General features: G+C 38.9%; 1 protein-coding gene and 1 long non-coding RNA gene across 6 annotated transcripts in view; one reads left to right on the forward strand and one right to left on the reverse strand.

Annotated features, from left to right (window-relative positions):
* The window catches only part of LOC108518040 (uncharacterized), a 15446-nt gene extending 8717 nt beyond the window's left edge, over positions 1-6729 (reverse strand). The window contains exons 1-2 of the long non-coding RNA XR_001882271.1: positions 6632-6729; positions 3654-3723 (exon numbers count right to left, since the gene is read on the reverse strand). This is a non-coding gene — a long non-coding RNA (uncharacterized LOC108518040). The remainder of the gene's footprint in view (positions 1-3653; positions 3724-6631) is intronic.
* GRIK1 (glutamate ionotropic receptor kainate type subunit 1) overlaps positions 1-14462 on the forward strand; it is a 416597-nt gene that overhangs the window by 152305 nt on the left and 249830 nt on the right. The gene's annotated exons all lie outside the window — the stretch shown is intronic.

Below are 14462 nucleotides of genomic sequence, written 5' to 3' on the forward strand. Positions count from 1 at the left end.
TATACCTGATATAAATGATGAATTGATGGGTGCTGACGAGTTGATGGGTGCAGCACACCAACATGGCACAAGTATACATAAGTAACAAACCTGCACGTTATGCACATGTACCCTAGAACTTAAAGTATAATAAAAAAAAAAAAAAGAAAAAATTGAGAAAAAAAACTAAAAAAAAAATTTAAAAAAAGAATTAAAAAAAGAGTATCTGGTAAGTTCTCTAGTTGAGATCTTGAAGACTTTGTTGAAATTATTAGCATGCGGGAAACTATTGTAAAAAAAGTTTAATTCAGGCGGAGCAATGTGGGGCAATAGGATAAGAAAGGAGTAATAATATTGGTCTAATGTGTGGAGAAAATGAGAATACTTGGTGAATATATCAAATGTTACCCAGAGAGACTTGAAGACTTCAGCTGACGGGAGATCAGGAACCTGAGCAGCAAGGATAGTTCAAAGGAAAGTCGTTTCACATGGTGTGAACTTGTGTAAAAGATCAGGGAAAAATAGAAAGCATAGGTAATTAACCAATCTTAAAATACAGCAGGCCAGGCGCAGTGGCTCATGCCTATAAAACCTAGCACTTTCAGAGGCCAAGACAGTCAAGTCACCTGAGGTCAAGAATTCGAGACTAGCCTGGCCAACATGGTGAAACTCCATCTCTACTAAAAATACAAAAATTAGCCAGGCATCGTGGTGGGTGCCTGTAATCTCAGCTCCTCAGGAGGCTGAGGCAGAACAATCACTTGAACCTGGGAGGTGGAGGTTGCAGTGAGCCAAGATTGCACCACTGCGCTCCAGCCTGGGTGACAGAGGGAGATTCCATCTCAAAAAAATAAAAAAAAAAAAAAAAAAAAAAAAAAAAAAAAAAAAATTAGAGCAAAGCATCAGGAAGCTTGGGAGCTTCCTGAGTGGCAGACAGGGTGATCTTACATTCTGTTTGCCCAGGATATCTCTGATTTACATCTGTTTCACCAGCACTCAAAAGTGCTGTCATTTGAGATGATAAATTATATGATCATACTTCCAGGAGAGTAAAGGGAGTAAATGAGGAGGAAGCCTCTTTCACTAGTTGTCTCTGGACAAAATCCCAGTTGGAATTATTACCAATAACCAGTTAGTTACTCAGAGACATATTTCTGTTTCCCCAACTTTCTATTTGCCATGAAAAACAAACTGTACAATAACACAAAAGCCCAGTAAACCCAGCTACATTATCCTGTACCTGGAAAAATCAGTACATAAAAAGAAAACGGTTCCTAAAACATAATATACTATATCCAACTGCCTAGGTACTATTCAGAAAGCAGGTCCTGTGTGCTGGTTAACTCACTGATCCACAAGGAATGAGGAACATTTTGCTTCCATTTGCTTTGAACCATGGTGATGATGTTTCACAACTTGACAATTACAGAACTGTAATAGCTGACTATAAACCCAAAGTAACTTTGTTATGCCCAGACCGTTTATTCCCCGAAGAAGACCACCAGAGTCCAGAGTCAAAGCCAAGCGGCAAGGATCTTTACTGCAAGTTCGAACTTGGTCCCTCTGCTCCACAGCATATAGGAGGGCCCCGAACGATGCACGTGCTCGCTTTTTATAGCCCGATGTAAACAGGATATGTAAGGTTACAGAGGAACAAGGGAATTCTTTTGGTTACAGCATTACAATTGGTTAACATTTTAAGTTATACATTTAGCAGTTTTTTTTTTTTTTTATTGGTTCCCACGCTTTCAGTAAAACCACTCCACAAACGGTTGTGACCTTATCGGAGACTCTCCAGGTGGTGTTTTTCTAAAGTTGAGACAAATGGAGGAATGTTTGTACTGGGCCCAGGACTGAGATATATGGAGGAATGTTTGTACTGGGCCCAGGAAGTTGAGACAAATGGAGGAATGTTTGTACTGGGCCCAGGACTGAGATATATGTTTGATTTCTTACAACTTCCTCAGGTAGTATTTTAAGGTTGCGGAAATATTTGCTGGGCTTTTAAAAGTTAGATAATGTTTCTCTAACACAGTAACATGTACAGATCTGGATTTTAATGAGACGTGCTATTGAGTCAGGTTTTTAAAATCGATATTTAAGAATGTATGTTTTTCTCCATTAATTTAATAATTGATGATTTCTATGCACTAAATTGTTAGGGAATTACAGGCTATTTTGAAAGAAATTGCTTCATATGTGGTTATTTCATTTGATCATTATGAAATATCTGGAATATTAGGGAAAAAACAGGTATAATTACCTTATCAAAGAAAATCCCATTTTTGGTAAATTAAATGACCAATCAGGGTCACTTTTTGAAGTAAAATCAGTTTTTTGGTTTTGGACTATGAAAACACAGTCCTTTTATTCTCATGAGGTCTTTTAAAAAACATTTTGTACATAAATTTGCATTTCAAGCTTTATGTCATTATTATGACAAATAATTGTCATAATTTGGACAGAGCCATGCTAAAACGGGCCTTTGCGTCTTCCACGAGGGCAAAGTTTGTGAAGAAGGTTAACAAAGTGTGTGGAATGCTTCCTAAAAACATGACCACTTGGCAGACAAACAATTACATGTGAGTTATAAACACATTTTTAAAGCAAATCTGTGGAGTACCGCTACAAGCAAAATTTTCTGAGCCTTTATTTAATGTATGTATTTGAAATCAATGATTTTCAAACTTATTCTATAATTCATCTAATTTGCTAGTCTTTTAGTAGCCCTTTCTAGTTAATCTGAATTATTTAGTTAGCAGGTGATGGCCACATTATTAGGATATTTCTCTTCCAGTAGGGGAAGGCAGCTTTCCTTTCTATCTTTTTCTGCCACCCTCTTTGACCAACAGAGAGAGGAAAAAACAAGGAAGGGGGAGGAGGAGGAGGAGGTGGAGGAGAAAAAGGCAGAGAGGGGAAAAGGAAAAGGGGAAGGAGCAGGGTAGGAGGTGAGAGAGAGAAACACAGAGAGAGAGAGAAAACATGCCCTCCACTGAATATACTCAAGAGCCATAACTTGTATCAGGACTGTTATATATGGCAGCAGCTAGGCACTGTGGGACTTGGGGGAGCACCATTCCTGTGGACTATACTGTGAGAGATTAATGCATGGGGTTGTCCAAGGTTATGGCCCTAAACATTACACACACAAAATACATTCCTATCAAGAATATCAACAAGCAATAGCCTCATGTTCATGTTATCTGGCTAAGTCTCATAGACACTCTATATTGCCTTGCATGCTAAGTTCCAGTACAACAATGTAGTATGTGTGCATATTAGAGAAGAATTTCCCTCCATCCTCCTCCTGAATATCTTTTTTTTTTTCTGGGCCGTTTACATGAACCAGCTTCCATTCACAGACTGCTTATGAGGGAGAGGATCAGATTCGCTCACGTGCAGTGAAGGTGCATTCATTGACACAGGGTAGTAGAAAATAGTGACATTAAATAATTTTGATTGCACTAAGTGCTACTGAGACAAAAGTGGAAATTATTCTTCCTGTATTCTGAGGAAGCTAATTAAAAATAAAAAAGCAGATATTCTTTCTTTCCCCAGTAAAACAATTACTTTTCATGCTATACATTTACATTTGGTAAGAGCTGCTAATGAGGTTGTTTACATTTGTACTGCACGTTCATACCAAGTCGCATCATGAATAGGAATAGGTGTACCTTGCAACATGCATTGTCACCTGGCAGTGAGTCCACACCATGCCTTGGGAACTCCATGCATCACGTCGCACTGAACAAAGCAAAAGAAATATTTCAGAGCAGGCATATTTAATTAACCATAATGGACACTTTGGTTGTAGTTAAATCATAATTATCACCACCAGCTGTTCAAATTGTATCCACTCAGCACACATTTATGGAGTGCCTACTGCGTACTTGGGACGAAACTTGCTTTTGACGATGCTCTAGGATTTCACATGTTGAGAAGCCGGTGCCTTTCAGGAAATTACCTCATAATGATGGGAATGGCAAACCAGTGCCCTGAGAGAGTAAATGCACCTTCAGGAAGTAATTTTCTCACCTCACCCACAGGAAATTTCAAATAATGGTAATCATGAGCACTTTGCTAACACTGAATTCATAACTCCATCTGTGTTATATAATCATGGCAACATGGGGTTCCTTTTCTTCTTTTATGGATGGAACAAAGGGAAAGCGCCTCTTATTCCAGTAAACTCAAAAGCTGAACTTATCTAAGCTATACACATGTGTGTACATATATCTACACATATACATATACACATACATATACACATATACACAATACATACACTTATATACTATTTGTTAATATATACTATTATACATACACACATAACAGTTTCCAATTTACAAATGGGCTAAATTCCAAAATTGATATGGAAAGTATTTCATTAAACTCTAAAACCCACTTTTAATCAAAAATTCTAACGTACAAAAATAATGTTGTTAAATCAGAATATAAAGCAAACATTTTATATTGCCAGTTGAACATCTTAACAATGACCTGAAAAGTCCAGTATACATACACGTTTCTTATTTGCACATACAGTCCTCTCCATCAATATATGTGTAAATATTTATTATATTTATAGTATCATGAATATGTAAGCCCACAGAGAGAGCGCATATTCAGAAATTAACTTATTTAAGAGTTTTCTGCTTAAAATATTTCAATAAATATATGAAAATTTCAACTTGGTTCTTCCTCTCTACAGTAATCTCCATCCTCTTCCTTATCAGGCCCTCTAACTCCTCAGTAGTCAGTATTTGCCAAGGGCTTTCAACTGCTTTTACTAGACTATTACAAAGCCATCATTGACCAATTGTCTGCCCACCTGAAGAATTAATTTTCCTTCTTTGCCAAGGCTGAGAATTCAATAAAAGTCTTGAGGCTTGCTTTTCATACGGTTCAACATCATGCGTGGACTATTCCAGGAACTTTGAATTACCTAAACTATGCTATTTAAATTTTTTCCCCTCCCTTCCCCTCTCCTTCTTCTTCTTTCTCTCTCCCTGCTTCATGTATGTGCATAGCTGAATCCGATGGGTCCTTGCTGGAACTCAACAGCAATCATAGTACTAAACCACAGGAATGACTCCACTCATGAATCACTGTTCTTTTTCCAGGCTTCGGTGCCCCCAAATCCCTTTCCCTCCGTTTTTTTTTTCCTCTTCTCCTGGGAATGCAGAAAAAGAAAATTCTAATAGGGAGATGTCTCCAGCATCAGTATATCGCAGATTTGTCTGGCTTTCCAGCACACAGAGGATAAAATTCTCATCCCTTGCAAAGTTCCATGGGCTCTGGTCCAGCATTTCTCTTTGACCAGAGCTTATACCACACTCCAGATCCAATTTCAGATCCAGCCACAGTGATCTGCTTTCTGTTCCTGGATCATGCCCAACTCTTGGTCTCTGAGGACTTTTGCACTAACTGTTCCAACCGCTTCTCAGCATCAGTGTCACCTACTCAGACCACCCGGTTTAAAGTTGGCCCCCTCGTTCCCAAGCAGCTTTCTATTACCCTATTTACTTTTCCCACCACAGTCGGTGCCTCTTTTAAACTGATTCGCTATTTAGAATCCATACACCCCACCTGGAATGTAAATTCCGAGAAGCAATGAGCCTTCATTCACTGTCGTATACCAGAATCTGGACTAGGATTTAGAACAGGGGCACCGACCAAACAGTCATTGTAAATTGGTGAATAAGGTGAATCTGCTAGGCAGGGCATGGTGCCTCATCCCTGTAATCACAGCACTTTGGGAGGCCAAGGTGGGCGGATCACTTGAGCCCAGGAGTTCAGGACAAGCCTGGCTGACATAGTGAGACCTCATCTCTACAAAAAATACAAAACTACAGGCATGCTGTTGCGCGCCTGTAGTCCCACCCACTTTGGAGGCTGGGGTGGGATAGTCACCTGAGCCTGGAAGGTTGAGGCTGCAGTGAGCTGTGATTGTACTACTGCACTTCAGACTGGGTGACAGCAAGACGTTGTCTCAAATAAAAAATAAAAAAAAAGAAAAGAAAGAAAGAAAAGAAACTATGAAACTGGGCATTCATTATGATTAACATCTTAACCTGTATCATTTATTGGGTCTTCTTACTGGTATTATGTATCTCAAATATAATAAAAGGGAATTTGGCCAAGTGCGGTGGCTCACGCCTGTAATCCCAGCACTTTGGGAGGCTGAGGGGGGCAGGCAGATCATGAGGTCAAGATATCGAGAACATCCTGGCCAACATGGTGAAACCCCGTCTCTACTAAAAATACAAAAATTGCTGGGTGTGGTGTCACACACCTGTAGTCCCAGCTACTCAGGAGGCTGAGGCAGGAGAATCACTTGAACCCAGGAGACGGAGGTTGTAGTGAGCTGAGATTGCGCCACTGCCCTCCAGCCTGGCGACAGAGTGAGACTCCCTCTCAAACAAACAAATAAATAAACAAACAAACAAATAAAGGGACTTATGTGAACATGTCACCCAGTTTAACTTTCCCTCTGGCAACCTTCATTTATTCATGAGCTTAACAAAGATTTGATTTGTGAGGATCGAATATAGCTTATGGGCATGACCAATTCTTACTAAACTTTATAGGTATTTTATAAATACCCTTTTAAAGTTCACAACACAGAAATAAACACCGATCTCCCCATTACCTTTCTTGTTTCTCCACAGGTTTCTACTGCTTTTCTCCACACAGCACTCGAACTAAAACCTTTATTCATAAACTCCATTATCCATATCTCTCCTACATTCAAAACCTGTAGCAAATAAAAAACAAATCTGGACTTAGGAAAATAGAGACTTTATTTGAAAAGACTTTTGCAATAACAGGGTTACTGCAACAGGAGAAGGGGTACTGTTGCAATAGGGAGAAGGTTTATACCGTGAAGTATGAAAGCAATTCAAAGGTCAGGCAGAAAAGAGCTTTTTTACAGAAAAGAGTAAGCCAAGCTGGAAGGAACCAGGTGTGGGGTAGTGGGGAGAGCAGACGGCTTGATCGGACGGTTAAACAGGAGATGTCTTTCTTTGTAGATGATTTTTCAGGAGGGGTTATTATGACTCCAGTACTTGCTTAACCTAAGAAGTGAGTCAAGTTCAGCTTCCTGCAGTGAAGAGTGAAAATTAATTGAAGTTTGGTTAAGTCAAATTAACAAGCATTTTGTTCTGATTGGTCAGTGGGGACCAACAGTTCAGCTAATCATGTATGAGACAAAGAATGGGAATTTGGAAGGTCTGCATCTGGCCTTGCCCTAGGTAAACAAGGAGGTTGTTCCCAAGCCTTATCTAAGTCGTATGGGGAAGGGTGGTTCATACAGTAAGCCGTTTCTAATAACACAAAGAGTACATGGATTTCTTTCATCATTGCTGATATCCAGGAGCACAGGGCTCACGTAAGGTTTAACATGGCCACTTCCAGTGGTTTTCCAGTTCATTCGAAGTAAATCCATTATTTTCAGTGGTCTATAACAGGGGTCCCCAACCAATGGGCCATGTGTCCTGTTAGGAACTGGGCCGCACACCAGCAGGTGAGCAGTGAGTGAGTGAGTGAAGCTTCATCTGTATTACAGCCACTCCCCATTGCTCACATTACCATCTGAGCTCTGCCTCCTGTCAGATCAACAGTGGGATTAGATTCTCATAGGAGTGTGAATCCTATCGTGAACTGTGCATCTGAGGGATATAGGCTGCAGGCTCCTATGAGAATCTAATGCCTGCTAATCTGTCACTGTCTCCCATCACCCCCAGATGAGACCGTCTAGTTGCAGGAAAACAAGCTCAGGGCTTTCACTGATTCTGCATTATGGTAAGCTGTATAATTGTTTCATGATATATTACAATGTAATAAGAATAGAAATAAAGTGTACAATAAAGGTAATGCATATGAATCATCCTGAAACCATTCCCTACTCCCCTTGGTCCATGCAAAAATTGTCTTCCACAAAACCAGTACCTGGTGCCAAAAAGGTCGGGGACCGTTGGTCTAAAAGGCACCACGTCATCTGACTTCCACCCACTCTCTGAGTCATTTCCATCCCATCTCAACTGTGCTCACTGGCCTCCTTAGGTTCCATTCTAGGATTCTATGTTTCTGCTCCAAGACATCTGGGCTTGGTCATCCTCCACCTGGAAAGTTCTCCCAGATACCACATGGCTTTGGCTGTCTGCAAATGTCTTTTCGCAATGCCTATCATGACCTCCTTGTATAATGAAACAATCACTCTCATAACAATTCGCCCTTCCAAGCTCCTCATCCTGCTTCATTTCACTCTGTGGTACTTGTCAGAGTCTGACATGTTGTATAGATTTGGAATGGTTTTGTCATCTTTCATCCTTCACTAAAATGGGAGCTCTAGAAAGATACAGACTGTCTCTTTGATTCACTGCTATTTATCTTTAGCACTTACAACTATTTGTTAGATTATTGAACAAGCAAATGATACATAAATGAACAAATGAATGAGCAGAAGTAATTATATTGTCTCAAACTGAGAAACTTTGTACAAAGATTCTTTGATAGTGTCTTAAGAAGTTATTTCTCTTGGGAGATCAGAATAAACAAGGACCAAAATGAGGGACACTAAAATAGGAAGCCATAAAACCCTATTGTCAATTTCCAGCACTAGAAATTACCAAAGACGCGTAACTTATTAAAATTTAAATGAAGTCACTAGCAAGATTGATAAATGTTCCTGGTGTTCTACCAAAAAATGTCTGTTGCATCACACTGGAATGGACCTAACCTATGAAGAATTATGGTGCATCTATAGGCTAAAGAAGAAAATGTTAAGGGTATCTCTAAATACCGTTTGTTGGAAAATCCAAAAGGAGGAAATAGTAATTAATTATGTTAGGATAAATAAATGACTTGTCTTCTAAATCTAAATAGACTGGATTAATCAAATGTCACAGTGACATTTCTAACAATGATTGTGCTGCGCAAAGTCCATTAGTGAGCTATACTTGCCAAGAGAAAAGTTACAGAGAATCAATTAAATAAACAGAAAATTATCTTCCCCTCTCCCTCTCCCCCAGATGAATCTATGAATCTTACCATTTTTGGTGGTGCCTAGATCCTTTGAAAATTAGGTAAGCATTTAGATGAGATGCTCTCCCTTGAGCCCCCAAATCACTCCATGATGTTTAACACACTAGAGTTATCTAATATCTTTGAAAAAGAGAGACTTTAACTGATAAGAGCAAATTAAAAATAGCTTAGTATGTCAGAAAGGATCATGGCATTCTAACACTAAGTCCTCTGTATTAATAAATGCACCTGTAGCGTTCCCAGGATTAATGAGAAATATCTTGGCAGAATTCATTTGAGCAGTGAATTTGCCTAGTTATACTTACAGATCATCTTAAAATCGCCTGCTTGAGCACAGACAATGATATCATAAATATGTATTTGAAACTAAATTTAAATTTGAGAGGAGCAATATCCATTCATTAAAGAGGAAGAAATAAATGCATTACAATGAATCTCAGATAAATGAAAAAACCTGGCTCTAGAGCTATGAAAGGGTTTAGTGACCCTTAGTGTGAGTGTGAAGATATTTTTATTCAAAGCAAGGCTATCCATCAATGAATTCTTTCAGAGACACTCTTATCTGAAGGCTTATTGGGTATAGGTTTAATTCCTATATACTGAGTGTCTTAGAACTGAGAAATCTCAAGTTAAAATTATTGATCAAATGTAGGATTTTGTTGTGGGGTGCCCTAAATGGGAAGGCTGGGCTGGCGAGTGCTTTGAGGAAGCTTCCTGATTTTATCCTCCATGTGCCACAGAGTCATCAATGTCTTGCTCAGGACTTTCTGATTTCACAGGAAATTTATTCACTGTGGCAATACCACAGAGACGTTTCTGTGTACCTTTCTTTACAAAAAGCAAACTGGTGAAAGAAGCTGGACAGACACTGAGAAGGACATAGGGATGATTTCATTCACATGAAGTTCAGGGATAGGCAAAATATAACTACAGTAATAGAATTTAGAATAGGGGTGTAGAGGGTCGAAGGGGGCCCTCAAAAAGATAGGTCCATATCCTAACCCCCCAGGAACTGAGAATGTGACCTTATTTGGAAAAAGGGTTTCTGCAGATATAATTAAGCTAAAAATCTTGAGATGACATTCACCTTGCATTATCCAAATAAGCTGTAAATCCTATGACAAGTGTCCATGTAAGATACACAGAGGACAGGCACGGTGGCTCACACTGTAATCCCAGCACTTTGCGAGGCCGAGGCGGGAGGATCATGAGGTCAGGAGATCAAGACTATCCTGGCCAACATGGTGAAACCCTATCTGTACTGCAAATACAAACATTAGCTGGGCATGGTGGTGCATGCCTGTAACCCCAGCTACTCGGGAGGCTGAGGCAGGAGAATCGCTTGAACCAGAGAGTCAAATGTTGCAGTGAGCTGAGATCGCCACTGCACTCCAGCCTGGCCACAGAGTGAGACTCCGTCTCAAAACAACAACAGCAGCAGCAACAACAACAAAACACACAGAGGAGAGACACAGAGGGAAGGAGAAGACAAAGACAGAGATTGGGGTAATGCTGCCACAGCCCAGCAATGCCTGGAGCTACCAGAAACTGACAGAGGCAATATAGACTTGTCCCCTAGCGAATTCTTTCACTGTGGCAGCATTTCTTCAATCTCTCAGAGGGATAAAGCCCTGGGAATGGATGCTTTAATTTTGGACTTCCGGCCTCCAGAACTGTGAGAGAATACATTTCTGTTATTTTAAGCCACCAAGTTCCTGTTCAATCGCTACAGCAGCCACAGGAATCTATACCCAGGGAACACAAAGCTATCACATAAGGCGAACGCACTTTCTGTGCTTTGCCATGTGTATTGATACCAAAAGGTACATGTGCAAAAATGAAATAATGGGTTTTTTGAGGATTTTTTTTTTTTTTTTTTTTGAGACAGAGTCTCACTCTGTTGTCCAGGCTGGAGTGCAGTGATACAATCTCGGCCCACTGCAACCTTTGCCTCCCAGGTTCAAGCGATTCTCCTGCCTCAACCTCCCGACTAGCTAGGATTACAGGCACGCACCACCATAACCAGCTAATTTTTTGTATTTTTAGTAGAGACAGGGTTTCACCATGTTGGCCAGGATAGCTCAAAAATCCTGACCTCAGGTGATCCACCCACCTGGGCCTCCCAAAATTCTGGGATTATGGGCATGAGCCACTGCACCCAGCCTGAAGTAATGTTTTTAAAGTCAAAATAAATCCCTAAAGTTCATCTTAAGCATGAGACTGATATCTTCTTGTAGCAGTGAGTATTCAGGGAAGTCTCTTTTTACAAAATGATTATGCTACTAATATTTTGTGAGGAAAACTTTTTAAAAATATAATCACACATTTTAAAATGCACCAGAAGAACTAGGTATTGGAGGGAACGATTTCTGAATTGTTTGTGAAATTGATTAATCACCCTGCGGTTTGTTTTGCTGCAACTTCAACTAATAATTATTAAAAAACGCCGGCCGGCAAGAGCCGCGGTGGCTCAAGCGCTGTAATCGCGCAGCACTTGGGAGGCCGAAGACCGGGTGGATCAAACGAGGTCAGGAGATCAAGACCTCCTGGGCTAGCACCGTGAAACGCCCGTCTCTACCTAAAAATAGGCAAAAAAACAGCCGGGCGAGTGGCGACGCTGCTGTAGTCCCAGCTAGCTCGAGAGGGGCTGAGGCCAGAGAATGGCCCACGAAACCCTGGAGGCCGGAGCTTGCAGCTGAGCTGAGATTCCGGCCACCTGCACTCGCAGCCTGACGGCCGATAGATGCGAGACTCGTCTCAAAAATAATAATAATAATCAATTAATTATTATTATTTTAAAACCATAAGTCAAAATTATGATTTTTTCCTGAGTAGGATTTATTTTATGACTTGATGTTTCTGTTTGCCTACATGGAGCTTTTCAGCTGCAAAATACCCCTTGAGATAACATCAGATAGCTTGGGCAACTCCCTGATTTATAAGTGTATTTATTTATTTATTTATTTATTCATTCATTCATTTCTATTACACCTTAATTTACTGAACTAAAATGTATCTTGTGTGATCTCAGAGTTGAAACAAATTTTCAAACATTTAAGGCATTATTAGAAATAATCTATTCGATTTATGGGATAGTATTAATTAAGCAATGGTAAGTCTATAGTTAATTTTATTTTTATTTCCGTAAACAAATGTTTTATTAAAACAGACAAACAACTACAGATACTAGAATGAGTGCATGTTTTCTGAAAAGAAAACAAAGAGATTTTCTGTGTATGTCATATTTCATTAAATAGAAGTGTCTCATAGCTTATAAATCTCCAAACTTAACCAAAGAAGAAAAAGAAGTTGTTATATAATGGAATATTAAAAAAAGCCTAGGCAAAGATTAAATGCTACCCCAAACAACACCCACTGTATGTATACTAGGGATGGAGGGTTGTCATTCTGATCCCTTGTTGGTAGAAATAAAAGTTAGCGCAACCTTTATAAAGGGTGATTTGTCAATAATAGTATCTGTCAGAAATCCAAACGCATTTACCCTTTGACCAAGTAATCACACTTCTAGGAAATATTCTTCACATGTACTCAATGTACAAAGTAAGTTTGTGCAAGGTTATTGATTCTAGTATTTTCTAACAGCAGAAGTTTAAGAAAACTTAAACATCCATCAATACGAGACTATTCAAATATATTACGTTCCACTCATGCCATGGAACAACTGAAAAAGCTTCCTTTATATTGACATGGTATGATTTACTGTTAAGCTTCACAAAAGGTAAGATGCATAACAATTCCTGTAATATGCTATTTTTAAAAAACAACAGTCCTGTAGTCCCAGCTAATCCGGAGGCTGAGGCCGGAGAATGGCGTGAACCCGGGAGGGGAGCTTGCAATGAGCCAAGATGGCGCCACTGCACTCCAGCCTGGGCAACTGAGCGAAACTCCGTCTCAAAAAAACAAAAACAAAAACAAAAAAAACAGTGGGGACTCAGTTTGTTCGTAGGGCTGATTGATAGGATAACAGTAAAAGAAACGTTTTCTGCGTATCCTTTGGACTGTTTAGAATTTTGAGCCATGTGATTGTTTTATATTCTCAAAGTCAATAAAATTGAAATTGTAAGAAAGATAGCCTAAGTAATAAATGTGTGGAAATGAATAGAGAATTGTTTTTTTTAATGGACCTAAGTATACATAAAATACAGTATAGGATAAATGCGGCGTTATATGTAAAACAACAAGCCAGTCAAGAAAAGTGGCTGGAAAAATATAAGCCAGAACCCTGTATCAGTGATCTCACTGAGTTTATTTGATAAGGATTGGAAAATTTTAATGCTAAAAAATAAAACCCTATAAGGAATATAATAAAATAGTTATCAAATATGCTTATAATATGGGGAGTAAATAAAACTAAAAATACAGGAAAACCTAAACATAGGGGAAAAGACTAACCAGTCGATTACATCAAAATAGGTATATGTACAGTGAAATAAAATTCAAAGCAAGCAAAAAAACCTGCAAAACATTTAACAGACAAAATATTAATGTTTATTCAGCAAGCATTTATTGAGCAGCTACTAAGTGCTAGAAAATGGGAAATAGAGATCTACATTAATGGTACTATTTTTACCCTGATGGAGATCTTACAAATAACAATAATACAAATATTGTAATAGAAAAATATTTGCAAAAGACAAAACAGGAAATTTACAGGAAGGTCAATAAATACTGTATGTTTTAAATATTTAACTTTAATAAAATCAGAATAAATATAAAAAATCTAATACCAGATTATTAGAGATGGATACATTAAGCATTGATCAAGAATGGAAAGAAATGGATACTTTAATGTGTTGTGTTGGGGGCTATATAATGATACAGTCTTTTTGTAGGGAAATAACACTGCACATCAAGAATTATAGTGTGCATGAATTTTGCTGGAACAATTTCACACCTATGATTTTATACCAAGATGAAAAATGATCAAGTGAATACAAAGGTACATGAGTAGGGATGTTCATTGCAGCATTGTTTACATAGTGAAAAACCAAAACCACGCCTCCATGTGTAATACTAAAGACTTGATAAAACGAAGCAAAGTAAAAGGAAATTCCCTGAAGTTATTAAAAGGGAGATGAATTAGTTATATTCATTAACTGAGAAAGATATCCATGTCATTATTAGGAAAAACTAGTTTCAAATCTGAGTAGTATCCATGGGGAAATCTTTGCCCATTTTATGTGAAATAAGTAATTCAAATCTACAAAACAAACAGGTTCAATGAGTAATCCAGGCCCCTGTCTCCCAGCCTGTAACAGGCAGGCACAGAGTCAATCAGAGTAAGCCTGTGGACCAAAGAGAATCCTAAACCTCATGATGCTCCAAATTGGGGGTGCTGACCACTCCCTGCCCTTCTGAGAAATCAAGAGTCTGTGAAGCATTTGGTGCATTTTGTTAACTTAAATGTAAACTTTCTC

This window comes from Rhinopithecus bieti, unplaced genomic scaffold, assembly GCF_001698545.2.
Source record: "Rhinopithecus bieti isolate Rb0 unplaced genomic scaffold, ASM169854v2 scaffold_1295, whole genome shotgun sequence".
NCBI classification, from domain to species: domain Eukaryota; kingdom Metazoa; phylum Chordata; class Mammalia; order Primates; family Cercopithecidae; genus Rhinopithecus; species Rhinopithecus bieti.